Source organism: Somniosus microcephalus, chromosome 8 (assembly GCF_052327205.1).
Source record: "Somniosus microcephalus isolate GS21.2 chromosome 8, FLI_Smic_1.0, whole genome shotgun sequence".
Lineage (NCBI taxonomy): Eukaryota > Metazoa > Chordata > Chondrichthyes > Squaliformes > Somniosidae > Somniosus > Somniosus microcephalus.
Genome location: NC_140994.1, coordinates 178,907,856 through 178,925,978, shown reverse-complemented (window position 1 = coordinate 178,925,978; position 18,123 = coordinate 178,907,856).

The window sequence follows — 18,123 nt, the reverse complement described above, 5'->3', positions numbered from 1 at the left end:
CTGCGGGGATTTTAAAGTGACTATTAACCCGGTGCTGTCTGTGGAACAGTACCCTCTTCCCCTCATTGATGATCTTTTTACGGGCCTGGCCGGAGGGCAAAAGTTCAGCAAAATAGACTTATGCCAGGCTTATCTACAAATGCATGTTGATGACAAATCAAAGGAGCTGCTGACAATTGTGACACACAAGGGGCTATACAGGTACTGCCGCCTTCCGTTTGGAATTACGTCGGCCCCTGCTCTAATCAAAAGGGCAATGGATCAGATTTTGAGTGGACTGCCAGGAGCCCAGTGCTACCTGGACGACATCCTTGTCACTGGGACAAATGAGGAGAATCATCTTCTGAACTTGGATGCGACACTACAACGACTGAAAGAGTACGGACTCAGAGTTCGTAAAGACAAATGTGAATTCTTTCAGTCTTCAGTTGAGTACCTGGGGCATGTGATTGACGCTACTGGCCTGCATAAGGCGCCGTCAAAGGTCAAGGCGATCGTGGAGGCCCCAGCACCCCAGAATGTGAGCCAGTTACGTTCATTTCTGGGGCTACTTAACTACTATGGGAAGTTTATTCCAGACTTAGCAACATTGCTGAAGCCATTACATCAGTTGCTATGTCAAGGCAAAACATGAAAATGGACTGAACTGTGCAACGAAGCTTTCGCCCAAGCAAAGAAAGCATTGCTGAATTCGGAGGTCCTGACACACTTCGACCCAAAGCTACCCGTGCAGCTAGCATGTGATGCATCACCATATGGTGTGGGAGCAGTCATATCCCACATCATGCCTTCGGGTGAAGAGAAACCTATCGCCTTCGCATCACGCACCTTGAACAAGGCCGAGAGTAACTATGCGCAGATCGAGCGCGAGGCCTTGGGAATCGTTTTTGGAATTCGAAAATTTCATCAGTACCTGTTTGGGAGAAGGTTCACACTCCTGACGGACCACCGTCCATTGACTTCAATCTTCGGGCCCCACACCGGAATTCCGTCTCTCGCTGCAAGCAGGATGCAAAGGTGGGCTTTACTGTTGTGAGGACACACATACGACATCAAATATCGCAAATCAGACTTGCACGGCAATGCAGATGGTCTCTCGAGGCTACCCTTACCTGTTACTCCCCCAGAGCCTTGTCAGATAGACATCTTCTACTTTAGACAAGTGGAGGGAGCACCTGTCACTGCAGTTCAGGTGCGAAGGTACACCCGCAACGATCCAGTCCTGTCTGAGGTAATGGACGATGTCATTCGAGGGAGAGCGATAGGAGATTCTCCTAGTTTGAAGCCTTACGTTTCAAAAAGAAATGAGCTCTCCGTCCAGGCAGGTTGTCTTCTTTGGGGACGCCATGTCATCATTCCGCCACCCCTGAGGGAACCTATACTGCAACAACTTCATACAGGCCACAGTGGGATGGTTCGGATGAAGGAAATGGCAAGAAGCTACTTCTGGTGGCCAGGACTCGATGGGAATATTGAGGAGAAAGCCAAAACATGTTCCCCATGTCAAAGGGTCTGGAATGTTCCACAGCTGGCAACCCTACACCCCTGGGATTGGCCTGCAGAAGTGTGGCAGCGAGTACATGTGGACTTCGCCGATCCTTTCGAAGGGAAGATGTTTATGGTGGTTGTGGACGCTCGTAGCAAGTGGCCGGAGGTTGCTGTGATGAGGTCTACCATGGCAGAGAAAACAATTGAGAAACTTGGTGAGATGTTCAGCCGTTATGGCTCACCAGAACAACTCGTAAGTGACAACGGTCCACAATTTGTATCACAGGAGTTTGCAACCTTCCTGCATGTGAATGGTGTCCAACACATCAGGTCTGCGCCCTATCATCCCTCTACTAACGGCCAGGCAGAAAGGTTTGTGCAAACTTTGAAGCACGCCTTGAAGGCATCGCAAGGTCAGGGCTCAATCCACCAACGTCTGAACAGCTTCCTGGTGTCCTACAGGAACGAGCCGCATGCCACAACCAAAACTTCCCCCGCTTCGCTCATGATGAAGAGGCAGTTGCGGACAAGTTTTGACTTACTCAAACCTCCAAGGGCAGAACAGGTTGTCCATTGTCAACAACAAGCTCAAGTTGAAAAGAGAGAGAAAAGAGCCAAGGAGAGACGGTTTCATCCGGGAGAGCACGTCCTAGCTCGAAACTACAACACTGGACCGAAATGTGTTCCTGCTACGGTGATCGCGCAGACGGGCCCTGTGTCTTACACGGTTGAGACTGCTGAGGACGTCGTCTGGAGAAGACACACAGATCAACTGTTGCTAGGAGCAGAGACAGCCACAGAGGCTCCAACGGCTGGTTGGCCTGAACTGTTTCCGGATGATACTGCAAACCAGCATCCTTTGCCACAGTGCTCTTCTCCAACACAGGAAGTGAAAGTGACTGTTCCACCTGTGCAAACTCCTGACTTTCAACTGACACAGGCAGCTTCTCCATCCAGGCCTGTGTCAATGCCTACTGCTGTGGAAGCCAGCGATGACCGCCAGTATCCTGTCAGAGAGCGGCGGCCTCCAAGATGCTTGGATCTGTAGACTTAGTGACTTACCTACGAGACTGGGGCAGAATAAACCCCAGGGTAAAGTCAGGGTTTGAGGCAGTCTCCCTCTACCATAGGTTCGTTGAGTGCATTGAAAGTAACTTACCTGTTGAGGAATAATGTGGACCTTCCATTTAAGAGGGGAGGAAATGTTATGTATTGTGTGTTCTCCTCCCACCTGTGGTGGTGCTGTCACAGGAGATAAATGGTTGGGTGTTCTCTGTTAAGTTTTAGCTCTCTTTGTTCGGAACTTTCCAGAACTTCCTTTCCTTCCAATAAAGCACTTCATGTTTGAATCTCTGAGTTCTGAGTCCTAAATTGTGTCTAGGTAGAATGGTACCGACACAACACAGAGCACAGCTGGGAACACAAATGCAAGTTCACGCAGGTAGTTAATTTTTGACATGTATGTGAATACTGCATTGCTGACCTGTATGAAAGGAGAGGACGAGGAAAGTAAGGCAAGATTGGGATGAAAGCAAACAAACAGGGATGTCATTATGTTGGAGATATTGGGAGTTCATAGAGTTTCTATTCAGAATTGGGAGATGGTTCAGGAAGTGTATTACTTAAAAATACAAACTTAGTTTGAAAGAAGTGATTTTTTTTTACACTGAACAAAATCCCTTAGATCTTCAATCTATGGTTGTGTTAATTAATAATGATTTTGCCAAAATCTTTTCAAAGTAATTCCTTGATAATATCTAAATAAATGTTTCTTTATGACCATTTCCTGCAAATCAAATCTTCATTCTCACTCTGAGCGCAAGAGATTATTTTCCTGTAACTTTGTATCTCCAATGTCAAAGGCACATCACAATGGCTGCCCAACATTAGGTGCCCATTGTTCATCATTACCAATGGCCTGCTGACGCAGCTATGTAATTCCAGATTTTGTAATCATAGAATTTTGTTTACATTGTGGCAAGTATAAAATCATAGAATGGTTACAGCACGGAAGAAGGCCATTTGGCCCATTGAGCCCGTGCCGGCTCTCTGCAAGAGCACTTCAGCTAGTCCCACTCCCTTGCCCTTTCCCAATAGCCCTGCAAATTTTTTTCCTTCAGGTACTTATCCAACCCTCTTTGAAATCTGCCAAAGCTCTGGATTTTCCCCATTTACATTGTGGGGTAGAATTCAGAGAATTGGCATTAAGGCAGGAACAATTGTATATGCATGATCTGACACACAAGTAGTTATTCAATAGTCAAGATCATGACTAGGGTTGCAATCTTGCCAGCCCTGGGGAGGCGGGTATGAAGGCGGGACTGCTGGGAAAATGGCAGAATTTGGGGGCGAGTGCCCAACCCGCCCCCAACTCACCTCCATGCCATCTTGCCAGGAGGCGGGTAGCTGTCCCGTGCCGGGTCCTATCTCCTTGGGGGCGGGAAGGGATTAAAGCCAATTAACTGCCAGTCAACAGGTAGTTAACAGGCAAGTTGAGGTCAAGATCAGATCAGCCATGATCTTACTGAATGGCAGAGCAGGCTCGAGTGGCCGAATGGCCTACTCCTGCTCCTATTTCTTATGTTCTTATATTCTTATGTCAATGTCAATGTTCTGTTTCCCCAAACCTTTATGTATGCTATTGGTGGTCAGCATTTGCTGATGACTGCGTGTTCTTTGGCTGCTAATCAGAAACAAATTAAATGACTTTCTTCTTTAAAAGTGCACCATAAAGTATAATAATTCTAACTATTTACTTCGCTGTGCTTGTCGCCATCCTGGCTTGTACCCAATGTATTTGTTCGTGAGTTACTAGAAATGCTGAGCCAGCTCAATGCAGCTGTCCTCTCCCCTGAGCCACATTGAATGTTCACAGCCATCAGTGGTACAATAAGGAAGAATATGTCAACCATGATCTGAGGATTTTAAGGATATATGCAGTACTGAAGACTGATTCTGAGATAGTGGTGACTGATTCCTTACAGTCCTTCAAGAAAGTAATAGATGGACTTCTGGAAAATGCAGTGATCACAGGATATGGAAGATAAGAGTAAACCATGCTGGAAAATAATTAATGGATTGGGATCTTCTGGGCTTTGCCTGATCGATCATAGCAGGTCAGAGAGGAATTTTTGAGGGAGGACTCCTAGAGTGGCTACATATATCTGTTTTTTGCCTTTGCTAAGAAGTGGGAGAAAGGGAGGATTGGTTTTGGGGCATGAAATCAGCCAAGGATGGAGGTGAGCACATATAGGCTGATGGCCTTTGCTCATACACAATGCATAAATAAGGTGGGAATGAGGGAAGACATCTAGCTCAGTTTTCCCTTTTATTTAGGTCCCCATGTGTAGATTCTAGTTGGTGCCTTTGCCACAGAGAGCCAACTATCCATTGTGTGCTTTGCAATTGTGTTTTGTGTCATACAGAAGTATCTATCAGCTGTGGATACTTATAATATTTAAAAATAGACTGTTTAATGTCACTTCTATATTATTATACAGTATCAAAACATTTTGCACATTCTGTACTAATCTGCACATGTAGAATAAGTTTCTAATTTTGCACCTCTAATATCATTCATCCATTTGTTTTAATTACAGGCCATCTGCTCACTCACTCACCATGAAGTGATGCCAGCTGTCTTTTTTTAAAGAAAAGAAAATAAGTGAATATATAAAGTATGATTTCAGAGTTCTTCCCATTTTCAGTGTTGTTGGAGCTAGATTTCTTCAGGATATTTGATCCATTCACTTGAATCTTCATCAGGTATATTTTCCTCAACTTGACATTTTAATTCCAGGCACCAAAATCTGAAAATAGTGGATTAAAGCATATTGAAGAAATTGACTTTCAACGACTGTGGGAACAGGAAGAATTAGAAAATCTTTAACAGTTAGTGGAGAAATAAACTTCCTTCTCGCCATTTTTTTAATATTAAAAACACATTCGTACATTATGGTTGACTGAAGAAGAAAGGGCTTACATGGACAAAAGAGCGACTGTTTCAAAAATAAAATAACAAATGTTGGCGATTGATTACCTTGTAACTTTAAGTATGCCTGAAGTAATCCAAATCTATCTCACAGCCATATGTATACACCTTTATATAATATTTACGCTTAAGAAGGCTGAGTGTGAGAGGAACAAAGGCTGGTAGTGTGATGAAGAACATTGAAAGTGCAACTGAGAGTGCACTGGGTGGATTGCCAATTACCACATTAGAAAGGATTAAAGGCATGAATAACTGTGTAGGGGTTGCTGGGAATTTCTGTTGACACCACGAACTAGCCGGCTCTCCAATTGAGCAGTGGTGTTGAAACCATAATGATGCTTGGCAAGATCTGGTGACCTGCTTGGTGGGGGAAGCAGCAGTTACATTGTTTGTGTGATGTACACCAGGTAACGATATTGTGAAAATAATATAATAGCAAAATACTGCGGATGCTGGAAATCTGAAATAACAACAGAAAATGCTGGAAATACTCAGCAGGCCAGGCAGCATCCGTTAACCCTGTTTCTCTCTCCACGGATGCTGTCTGGCCTGCTGAGTATTTCCAGCATTTTCTGTTGCTATTTGTGAAAATAATATCCCTGTGAACTGGCTTCTTTTTTGAGAGCAGGCAGGTTATTTCTGCAACTCTGATAGTCCCCACAGCTTTACAGTCACCTCGTTTATGCACCGAGCACCTGCCATTTCTACAAACAAAAAATCAGGAGCAAGGTATCTTGCATATATTATAATAATGGATTGAGAGTTGTGCTAGTTACTTTGTTTAGTTGTGGAAAGATCCCTCTTTTTTTCTCCTTTCCTTGATCTGTGGTGACTACACACCGACAGCAGTGAAGGGGGTAGGTGACCCACCAATGACAGCCTCCTGCCAATGCTGCTCCGAACCAGCTGCAATCAGGTGGCACAAGAGCAGCTGGGAGATAATCTCCCCTCTCTGTGGAGAAGTGCCTGGCACTTCTGCACACTGACACTTGCTACGAATAATTCAGTGATATGGAGAAGATAATTGCATGAATGAACCCATGTATCATCACTCCATGGTGCCATGCAATGGTGCCTCTGCACTCTGCAACATGGTAGCCCCTAGCTCAGGGATAATATTCCAAGTAAATTGTTTTCTGAGTGTAACTGTTCACATGATATTCATATTTAATCACAGGTACAAATACTGGGCAGTCCCTACTCCACACTATATTTAGTCTGCCTAATGTGGGTACAGAAATGCTGGGAAAATTTCTGGAATGCCTTAAGGCTGAAATTACTGCAGATCTGGCCTGGCTATTATACAATGAAGCTACATTACAAAAAAAAAATCCTGAAATGATCCTAGAAAGTTATAATACTTCAGAAAACTATGGATAATCAGGGGATACATTAAACATCTGTAAGCTGGTGTACAACCACATATAAAGAGTTGAAGCAGGAGAAATCTGGAGCAATTCAGTGTTTTGGAGCAGAGGGCAGAGAGGGACATAACCCATGTCAAAAGAATTGTGGAGGAAACCATTTTCTCCTCCCCCAGTGGTTAATAAGAACATAAGAAATAGGAGCAGGAGTAGGCCATACGACCCCTCAAGCCTGCTCTGCCATTTAATAAGATCATGGTTGATCATCGACCGCAACTCTGCTTTCCCACCCAATCTCCATATCCCTTGATTTCCCTGGAGTCCAAAAATCTATCTATCTCCGCCTTGAATATACTCAAAGACTCAGCATTCACAGCCCTCTGGGGCAGAGAATTCCAAAGATTCACAACCTTCTGAATGAAGAAATTCCTCCTCAACTTGGTCTTAAATGGCCTACCCCTTATCCTGAGACTATGCCCCCTGGTTCTAGAGACTCCAGCCAGGGAAAACAACCTCTCAGCATCTACCATGTCAATCCACTTCAGAATCTTGTATGTTTCAATGGGATAAGAACATAAGAACATAAGAAATAAGAGCAGGAGTAGGCCAATTGGCCCCTCGAGCCTGCTCCGCCATTCAATAAGATCATGGCTGATCTGATCCTAACCGCCAATCCACTATGACAGGGCTATCTCCTGAATCTAACAGAATTAGACACACGAAACAGGAGCAGGATCAGGCTACATGGCCCCTGGGCCCGCTCCGCTACCCACAGGGCCATGACCGATCCGAACCTAGACTCATGTCCAAATTCCTGCCCGCTCCCCGTAACCCTTAATTCCCTTTTCTTCTAGGAAACTGTCTATTTCTGTTTTAAATTTATGTAATGATGTAGCTTCGACAGCTTTTTGGGGCAGCATATTCCATGGACCTACCACCCTCTGAGTGAAGTAGTTCCTCCTCATCTCAGTTTTGAAAGAGCAGCCCCTTATTCTAAGACTATGCCCCCTAGTTCTAGTTTCACCCATCATCTGGAACATCCTCCCTGCATCCACCCGATCCAACCCCTTCACAATCTTATATGTTTCAATAAGATCGCCTCTCATTCTTCTGAACTCCAATGAGTAGAGTCCCAATCTACTCAACCTCTCCTCATATGTCCATCCCCTCATCCCCGGGATTAACCGAGTGAACCTTCTTTGTACTGACTCGAGAGCAAATATGTCTTTTCTTAAGTATGGACACCAAAACTGTATGCAGTATTCCAGGTGTGGTCTCACCAATACCTTGTACAACTGAAGCAATACCTCCCTATTTTTATATTCTATCCCCCTAGCAATGAAAGCCAACATTCCATTGGCCTTCTTAATCACTTGCTGCACCTGCATACTAACCTTTTGAGTTTCGTGCACCAGGACCCCCAGATCCCTTTGTACTTCAGTACTTTCCAGTTTCTTGCCATTAAGATAATAACTTGCTCTACGATTTTTCCTGCCAAAGTGCATAACCTCACACTTTCCAGTATTGTATTCCATCTGCCAAATCTCTGCCCACTTACTCAGCCTGTCTATGTCACCTCTCATTTTTCTAAACTCCAGAGAGTATAGGCCCATTCTACACAATCTCTCATCATCGGACAGCCCTCTCATCCCAGGAATCAATCCAGTGAACCTTTGTTGCACCGCCTCCAAGGCAAGTATATCCTTCCTTAGATAAGGAGACCAAAACTGTGCACAGTACTCCAGGTGTGGTCTCACCAAGACCCTGTACAATTGTAGCAAGACTTCCTTACTATTATACTCCAACCTTGTCGCAATAAAGGCCAACATGCCATTTGACTTCCTTATTGCTTGCTGTACCAGTATGCTAGCTTTCTGTATTGCATGAGAACACCCAAATCTCTCTGAATACCAACATTTAAAGGCTTCTCACCATTTGAAAAATGTTCTGTTTTTCTATTCTTCCTATCAAAGTGAATAACCTCACATTTCTCTACATTATACTCCATCTAACACCTTACTGCCCATTCACTTCATCTATCTATATCCCTTTGCAGACTCTTTGCGTTCTACTCACAGCTTACTGTCCCACCTAGCTTTGTATCATCAGCAAACTTGGATACATTACACTCGGTCTCTTCATCTAGGTCATTAATATAGATTGTAAGTAGCTGAGGCCCCAACACTGATCCTTGCGGCACCCCACTAGTTACAGCCTGCCAACCTGAAAAAGACCTGTTTATCCCTACTCGTTGTTTTCTGTCCGTTAACCAATCCTCTATCCACGCTACTATATTACTCCCAAACCCATGAGCCCTTATTGTGTAATAACCTTTTATGTGGCACCTGATTTTGGAAATCCAAATATACTACATCCATTGGTTCCGCTTTATCTACCCTGCTAGTTACATCCTCAAAAAACTCTAATAAATTTGTCAAACTCAATTTCCCTTTCATAAAACCATGTTGACTCTGCCTTATCATGTTATGATTTTCTAAGTGCCCTGATACCACGTGTAACAATGGATTCCAGCATTTTCCCAATGACTGATGTCAGGCTGACTGGCCTGTAGATCCCTGTTTTCGCTCTCCCTCCTTTCTTGAATAGCAGTGTTACATTTGCTACCTTCCAATCTGCTGGGACCGTTCTAGAATCTAGGGAATTTTGGAAGATCAAAAGCAATGGGCTGAATTTTGTCAATGGGGGCGCGTTGGGGGCGAGACTACTGGTTGTCGGGTTTCACTCCCGCCCCCAACAACGTCCGGCCAACCCACACTATTTTCCCTTGAATGACCTTGCGGGCTTAGCAGGCCAATTAAGGGAAAGCCGGTGACAGAGGATGTCAGCGTATGATGTTTCATCTGTCAAAAATATTTTGACAGATGAATTGTCAGCATTTGTCAGCTTAGAGAAGCTGTCAAACATTGACAATCTCTGTTCTATGGTGAGCCCTTGCACTGAAGGCTCACCAAAACCTATTTCCTCAGCAGAAATCAGATGGCTACTGCATCTGTGAATGCAGCAGCCATTCTGTCATCTCTACCATTGAGATGAGGAACCTTCGGATCCCCAAGGGTTGAAGCCTGCAGGAAGAAGCAAAGGTAAGTAAACTTTTTCTAACACTTTACACTCACCTCTCATACTTACCTCTCCACACTTGCATCCATCACTCACCTCCACAGCGCACTTTTTGATCCCTCTCACCCCCACAGACCCACTGCTCGTCTCGCTGACCCTGGCGGGGTTTCCCAACGTTGGAAAGCCCGCATTTGCAGGGGTAAAATGGGGATAAGCCTCAAAACTGCCTGTTAACTACGTGTTAACAGGCAGTTAATTGGCTCTAATCACTTTCCTGCCTCAAGGAGACGGGTCCCTGCGCGAGTCGGGGACCCGCCTCCCGGGAAGATGGCATGGAGGCGGGTTGGGAGAAGGTTCGGTACCCGATCCCAGTTTCTGCCATTTTCCCGGCAGTCCCGCCTCCATACCCACCTCCCCAGGGCTGGGAAAATTCCCCCCAATGCATCCACAATCTCTGCGGCCACCTCTTTTAGAACCCTAGGATGTAGACTATCAGGTCGAGGGGATTTGTTGGCTTTTAGTTCCATTAGTTTCTCTAGTACTTTTGTCTTTAGGTTTACTTTATGATTTTGGGCTTGCAAAATTTTCAATCTGAAGTTATTTTAAAATGTAGTGCATCAACCAGAATTAATTCAAAGTAATCCGTTTACAGAATAGATAAATAAATGTTTCTTTGTCACTGTATTTCCTGAAAATCAATTCTATGTAATCCTGACTCTCACTCTCGGAATAAGCAGATTATTTTCCTGCAACTTTGTATCTCCCATGTCTAAGGCAAATCACAATAGAGGCCTGACATTAGCTGGCCATTGTTCTTCAATAACGCCAAGCTGATTCTGATGTGAATTATTTTTGCAAAGGGAGATGATGAGTAATTTTATGCAAAAACTAACTGTAAGGAATGAATTAAAGTTAAGTATAAGGATAATGGAGGGCTGCCGATGACCATGGAACAGAACCTAGTAACATTCAGAGCCTTCAGAGGTGGAGTGAGCATTGGCAAAAAAAATTTATGTACGGCACGAATACCTTAATTCAAATCATGCATATTAATTGCAGGGACCTCCTGTCCATCAAGTTACCTGCCACTAGCAACAAAATAGTTGAAAATGAAATAACACTCCCCAGAAACACAAACACAAAGTTACTCCTATATAAAATATAAAATAACAGGTTGGAGTACTGATATAATCTTGATAAACTGCTCAAGCTTTGCTCTCATGTTCATGAAGTCCTTTCAACTCTTTAATGAGATGATGCTTTGCAACATATTCCAGCCTATATATTATGTTATATAGCAACACTAATGGAGATCTTCTAAAGTGTAGTGTGGGGAGGTGAGGGAAAGGAGGAGAGGCAGAAGACAGTACGATTAGAGAAGCCAGTGGGGCAGGAGGGTCACAGGAGGAGGAGCAAAAGGGAGAAGGAGAAGAGGGATGGAAAAAGGATGAGGGGGGAGGAGGAGAGAAAGGGAGAGGAGGGGAAAGAGATTAAGAAGAAACAAAGGAGAGTAAAAGAGAGGGAGGAAGGGAGAGGGGTGGAAAGGACTTGGGGGGGGGGGATGCGAGGGACAGAGGAAGGGAGTGCTGAGGAGAAGGAATTCAGATCAGCAGGAATTGAGGCATTGTGTAGCCAGTCATCAGGGGAGGAGAAATACAACAGCGGGGAGGGGGGTCAGTGGATGGGAAATGCAGTGAGTGGAGGTTATTATAAAAGGGGAAATTAATCCAATGGGGGGGGGAAGCAAGGGTCAAAATCTTGTTTATTGGGATGAAGGGTCTGAAAGTGGGGGAGGGCCTAAAACTTGGTGTGTGGAGAAGGGGGAGTTTGGGAGCTAAGATCTTGCTCAGTGGGAGAGGGGTTGTTGTGAGCCACAACTCTTGTGAAAGATTTGGAAGGAAGTTTGTAAGATATCCTCAGAGACTGTGAAGTGTTTTTTTGATTTATTCCTGACATACCGAGTTTTTTGCTTACCCATAGCAACTTGATAAACACTCAAATACCAGTTACCATAAATAAATCACTACATTTAATTTAACAGACTGGTTCCTTACCTTTACAGTCCATTAATGTAGGGTCTGTCTTTTTATAGTAAAAGTCTGCATAGATATATATAATTTTCATGTAATTTTTTATTTGCACCTTTCCTTCTTTACCAAATACCTCTGCAAAGTACTTCATGCTTTTATTTTTTTATTTGTTTATGGGATGTGGGCATCGCTGGCAAGGCCAGCATTTATTGCCCACCCCTAATTGCCCTTGAGAAGGTGTTGGTGAGCCGCCTTCTTGAACCGCTGCAGTCCATGTGGTGAAGATACTCCCACAGTGCTGTTAGGGAGGGAGTTCCAGGATTTTGACCCAGCAACGATGAAGGAATGGCGATACACTTCTAAGTCAGGATGGTGTGTGACTTGGAGGGGAACTTGGAGCTGGTGGTGTTCCCATGCGCCTACTACCCTTGTCCTTCTCGGTATAAGAGGTCGTGGGTTTGAGAGGTGCTACTTAAAATGTTTAGATGGATTTATGAATTTAGATAGATATACCATGATAGGGTTCCCCTTGTCCTCACCTTTCACCCCACCAGCCTTCACATTCAACGGATCATCCTCCGCCATTTCCGCCACCTCCAACGTGATTCCACCACCAAACGCATCTTCCCCTCCCCTTTCAGCATTCCGTAGGGACCGCTCCCTCGGAGACTCCCTAGTCAACTCCTCTATCACCCCCAGCACCCCTTCCCCTTCGCCTGGCACCTTCCCGTTCAAGCGCAGGAGATGCAACACCTGCCCTTATACCACCCCCCTTCCCACTGTCCAGGGCCCCAAACACCCCTTCCAGATGAAACAGCGATTTACTTGTACTTCTTGCAATCTAGTATACTGTATTCGCTGCTCACGATGTGGTCTCCTCTACATTGGGGAGACCAAACGCAGATTGGGTGACTGCTTTGCGGAACACCTCCGTTCAGTCCGTAAGGATGACCCCGAGCTTCTGGTCGCCTGTCATTTTAATTCACCGCCCCATTCCCACTCAGACCTCACTGTACTCGGGCTCTTGCATTGTTCCACAGAAGCTCAGTGTAAGCTCGAGGAACAGCACCTCATCTTCCGATTAGGCACTTTACAGCCTTCCGGACTCAATATCGAGTTCAACAATTTCAGATCATAACCTCGGCCCCCATTACATTTTTACTTATTTTTTATCCACACCTTTGTTTTGGCCCTTTCCCCCCCCCCCCTTTTATTCTCTCCCACATGGCAGCTGCCTCCCATTCTGCCAGTGCATTTCACACCTAACCTAGAGCCGTCTATGATCTGAAATTGTTGAACTCGATATTGAGTCCGGAAGGCTGTAAAGTGCCTAATCGGAAGATGAGGTGCTGTTCCTCGAGCTTACGCTGATCCTATCACCATCTCGTCTCGTTTTGAATACCTCTTAATGTCTCTTCACTTCTCTTTTGTTCTCTCCCAGCCAAGCCTTTTAATCTATTTCATTTCCTGTGCTTTTCCAGTCTTGACAAAGGGCTAAAAATTCGGTGGCGCTGCGTTTGGGGCGCCAAGCTCGCCTGGGCGCCGGAATTTGCGCTCCGGGCAGAGCCACTTGCGCCCTCCCGATATTCAGTTTGAGCGCCCCAAGAGGGACGCAGGGCGCTGCTCGAGGCACCCCGCGTCCCGCTTGGGGTGCTCAAACTGAATATTGCAGCGCTACATGCCGCTGCGCCACACGCTGCGGCATGGCGCGCTGCGGTACTGCAGGCCTTCCTCCCCTTCTTAAGATGGAAGGGCCTGCACCAGCGCGATCACCGATCGCGAGTGCCGGCAAAAGAGTCTGGCACCGAGGAGAAGTGCCGGGCACTCGGGACACAGCCAGCACTGCCCAGGGGGGGGATCAGGAGGCCGGGGAGGGCGGCGCGAGGAGGTGCTGGCAGGCGACCACCGAAAAAAATGGCCGCCCCGCACCTCCCCCTTAATTTGCGCCACTACCGCCACAGGTAGGCCCCCCTGTACCGGTCGCGATTTGCGACCGGCGTTACGGGGGGGGAGCGACCCAATATTGCGTTCGGGGCGGTAGCGGGGCGCTGCGCACACCGATGACGTCATCGGTGGCGGCGCAGCGCTACTGGCTAATGCCTCCATTAGTGCCCCGCTAAATTTCACGGGAGGCATGGCCAGTGGTGCTAAAGCCACTGAGTGCCCTCTTTAGGCGCTAACTGGTGGCGCAGCCCACCGAATTTCAAGCCAAAGGATTTGACCCGAAACGTTGACTCTTTTTTCTCTCCACGGATGTTGCCTGGCCTGCTGGGTTTTTCCAGCATTTTCTGTTGTTATTTCGGATTTCAAGCATCTGCAGTATTTTACTATCGTAAGTACTGTGTACTTTTTCTAACACTTTCCACTAACCTCAAATACTCACCTCTCCACACTTGCACCCATCACTCACCTCTACAGTGCACTTTTGCACCCCACTCCCCCCCCCCCGACCCCCGCAGACCCACTACTCGCCTCGCTGACCCTGGCGGGGCTAGGAGCCTTTGGGAAGACCGCACTTGTGTGGGAAAAATGGTGATAAGCCTATTTTCTGCCTGTTAACTACCTGTTAACAGGCAGTTAATTGGCTGTAATCCCCTTCCCGCCTCGAGGAGATGGGTACCTGCGTGAGTCGTGGACCCGCCTCCCGGGAAGATGGCACGGAGGCGGGTTGGGAGCAGGTTTGGTACCCACTCCCAGTTTCTGCCATTTTTCCGGCAGTCCCGCTTCCATACCCGTTTCCCCAGGGCTGGTAAAATTCCCCCCTTGACTCCACTGTTTTTCAAAAATCTGTCTATCTCCGCCTTGAATATATTCAATGACTCAGCCTCCACAGCTCTCTGGAGTAGAGAATTCCAAATATTCATGACCCTCTGAGAGAAGAAATTCCTCCTCATCTCCGTTTTAAATGGGCGACCCCTTATTCTGAATCTATGCCCTCTAGTTCTAGACTCCCCTATGAGAATCATCCTCAGCATCTACCCTGTCTAGCCCCCTCAGAATCTTATATGTTTCAATAAGATCACCTCTCATTCTTCTAAACTCCAATGAGTATAGGCCCAACCTGCTCAACCTTTCCTCATAAGACAACCCCTTCAACTCAGGAATCAACCTAGTGAACCTTCTCTGAACTGCCTCCAATGCAAACATATTCCTCCTTAAATAAGGAGACCAAAACTGTACGCAGTACTACAGGTGTGGTCTCACCAACGCCCTGTACAGTTGGAGCAAGACTTCCCTACTTTTATACTCCACCCCTCTTGCAATAAAGGCCAACATTCCATTTGCCTTCCTAATTACTTGCTGTACCTGCATGCTAACTGTTAAATCCGTGAATCTTGAGGTATGGTGTTCTTCAATAAATAGACAGAGATTGCAGATGAACAATCAACAGGTGTTTACTGGATGAGGGTATTCTAAAAAAACTAACAGTACAGATCCCTACTCAGGGTTTATATACAGGTGTGGTCACTGCTGGTAATACAGTATACAGGAGCTGTAAAAGTAGTTCTCCTCTTAAAGGTACATAAACTACAATTCCTCCCCTTTTAGATTAACAGTACCATAACATTCATTTAACAGTTAACACTTTTAACATGCACATTAACTGAAATAGTCCATTTATAAATTCAGTCTTTGGGGCGGCTTCCTGATCCTTTCTGGATAGCGCCTTTCCTGAGTGTCTTGCTCTTGGTGCGGAGGCGATTCTGGCCCCCTGTCGTCGGTTAGTTCATCAGCTTCCGATGCTACTGTTTCTGGGGTAGATGCTACCGGTATGTCGGGTTCATCACCAGGTACGCGAGACATGGGGTTGACTCGTTCCTGTGACGCTGGGATCTGGTCGACATGGCGTCTCACAATGTTCTCCCCAACATCCACTGTGTACATTAGTGGCCCCTGCCGTGTGCATATCGTTCCTGGTTGCCATTTCTCTGTTCGGTAGTCGCGGGCCAAGACTGGTTGTCCTACATTGAAGCTCCTTGTCGGCTTCTCATTCATGTGCTGGAATTGCTTATTCTCAACATTTCTTTGTACATTTGGTCTGAGCAAATCCAGACGAGATCTCAACCTTCGGTTAAAGAACATCATGGCCGGGGTCTGGTTGGTAACTGCATGTGTCGCATTTCTGTAGGCTAACAGGAAATTGTCCACCTTATGCTGCAGTGGAATGTCGTCATCGCACATGGCCCTTACTGCCTTTTTAAAGGTTTGTACGAACCTCTCAGCCAATCCATTTGTGGCTGGATGATACGGGGCAGGTGTGTAATGCCTTACCCCATTCCTTCTCATAAATTTCCGAAACTCTTCGGACACAAACTGTGGTCCGTTATCAGAGCAAATCTGCTCTGGCAAGCCGTTCCTGGCAAATATGGTCCGTAGGACTGCAATCGTTTTCTCCGTAGTGGTGGAGGACATTTTGACCACCTCAGGCCATTTCGAGTGTGCATCCACTGCTATTAAGAACATTGAGTCCATGAATGAACCAGCAAAATCAATATGCACCCGTTGCCATGGAGAGGAGGGCCACTCCCATGGGTGTAGAGGGGCATGTGGTGGTGCATTTTGGACCTTCTGGCATCCTGAGCAGCTCTTTGTTAGGTCCTCAATTTGCTGATCGATCCCCGGCCACCACACATAAGCCCTAGCAAGGCTTTTCATTTTCACCCCTCCCAGATGGCCTTCGTGAAGCTCATTGAGCACTCTCTCCCTTAACTTGAGTGGAATTACCACTCGGGATCCACACATCACTGTCCCCTGGCATACTGACAGCTATTCTCTTCTGGATGAGAATGCTGGCAACAGTGAGTCACCATGTGTTGGCCATCCCTTCACCGAGACAGTGTCGGGTCATTTCGGGTCTCCTTCTCTATATCCGCGTTAGTTACTGGCAAGCGTTCAATTATAGTCGAATAAAATATTTCGACAGGGTCCACTGCTGGTACTTCCTCCGCAGTAGGCAGTGGCAGGCGTGATAGCCCATCAGCGTTTCCATGCTGTTTCATGCCCTTATACTCTATTTCATATTGGTTCGCCCCTAGAAAAAGGGACCATCTTTGTAGCCGTTGCGCAGTCATCACCGGAACGCCCTTCTTTGGATTAAAGATGGAGACAAGTGGTTGGTGGTCAGTCAGAAAGGTGAACTTCTGCCCGTGCAGATAGTGGTTGAACTTTTTCACTCCCCACACTAGGCTGAGGGCCTCCCTGTCAATCTGGGCGTAGTTGCGCTCGGCTGAGGTTAGTGACCGAGATGCAAAGGCTACTGGACTCTCCAAGCTGTCCGGGAATTTGTGCGACAGCACCGCTCCAATACCATAGGGTGATGCATCACACAGCAACCGAATTGGTAGTGCTGGGTTGAAATGAGCCAACACCTCTTTTGATGTGATCAATTCTTTGCACTTCTGGAAAGCTCGTTTACATTCGTCATTCCACTTCCACGGTACCCCCATTTGCAGTAGTGTGTTCAGTGGGTATAATACTGTAGACAAATTCGGCAAGAACTTATGGTAGTAGTTCACCAGCCCGAGGAACGACCTCAGTTGTGACACATTTTCCGGTGCTGGAGCCTTGACTACTGCCTCAATCTTTTCAGGGGACTTATGTAACCCCTCTTCATCAATAACGTGGCCACAATACGAGATCTGCTTCTGTAAAAACTCGCATTTGTGCCGATTAGCTCGGAGCCCATATTCCTTCAATCTAGTGAGCACCTGCTCCAGGTTGGCGAGGTGATCACTGTCATTTTCGCCCGTGACCAGGATGTCATCCAAATAACAGTGGGTCCCTGGAATCCCTTGCAGGACTTGATCCATTGCCCTTTGCCAAATAGCCGGAGCTGATGCTACCCCGAGCACCAGCCGGTTGTATTGGTCGAGACCTTTGTGAGTGTTGATCATGAGGTATTGTTTCGAGGCTTCTTCTACCTCCATTTGCAGGTACGCCTGGGCCAGATCAATCTTAGTGAAGTGTTTTCCTCCAGATAGCGAGGCGAAAATATCTTCAACCCGCGGAAGCGGATATTGTACCGTGTGAAGGACTGGGTTCACTGTCACCTTAAAGTTCCCACAGATGTGAACCTTCTTTGGTTCCCCAGGCGTATTACTCAACGACCTCTTCATTACAGGAATGATGGGTGTAGCCCACTCGCTCCAGTCCACTTTGGACAGTACTCCTG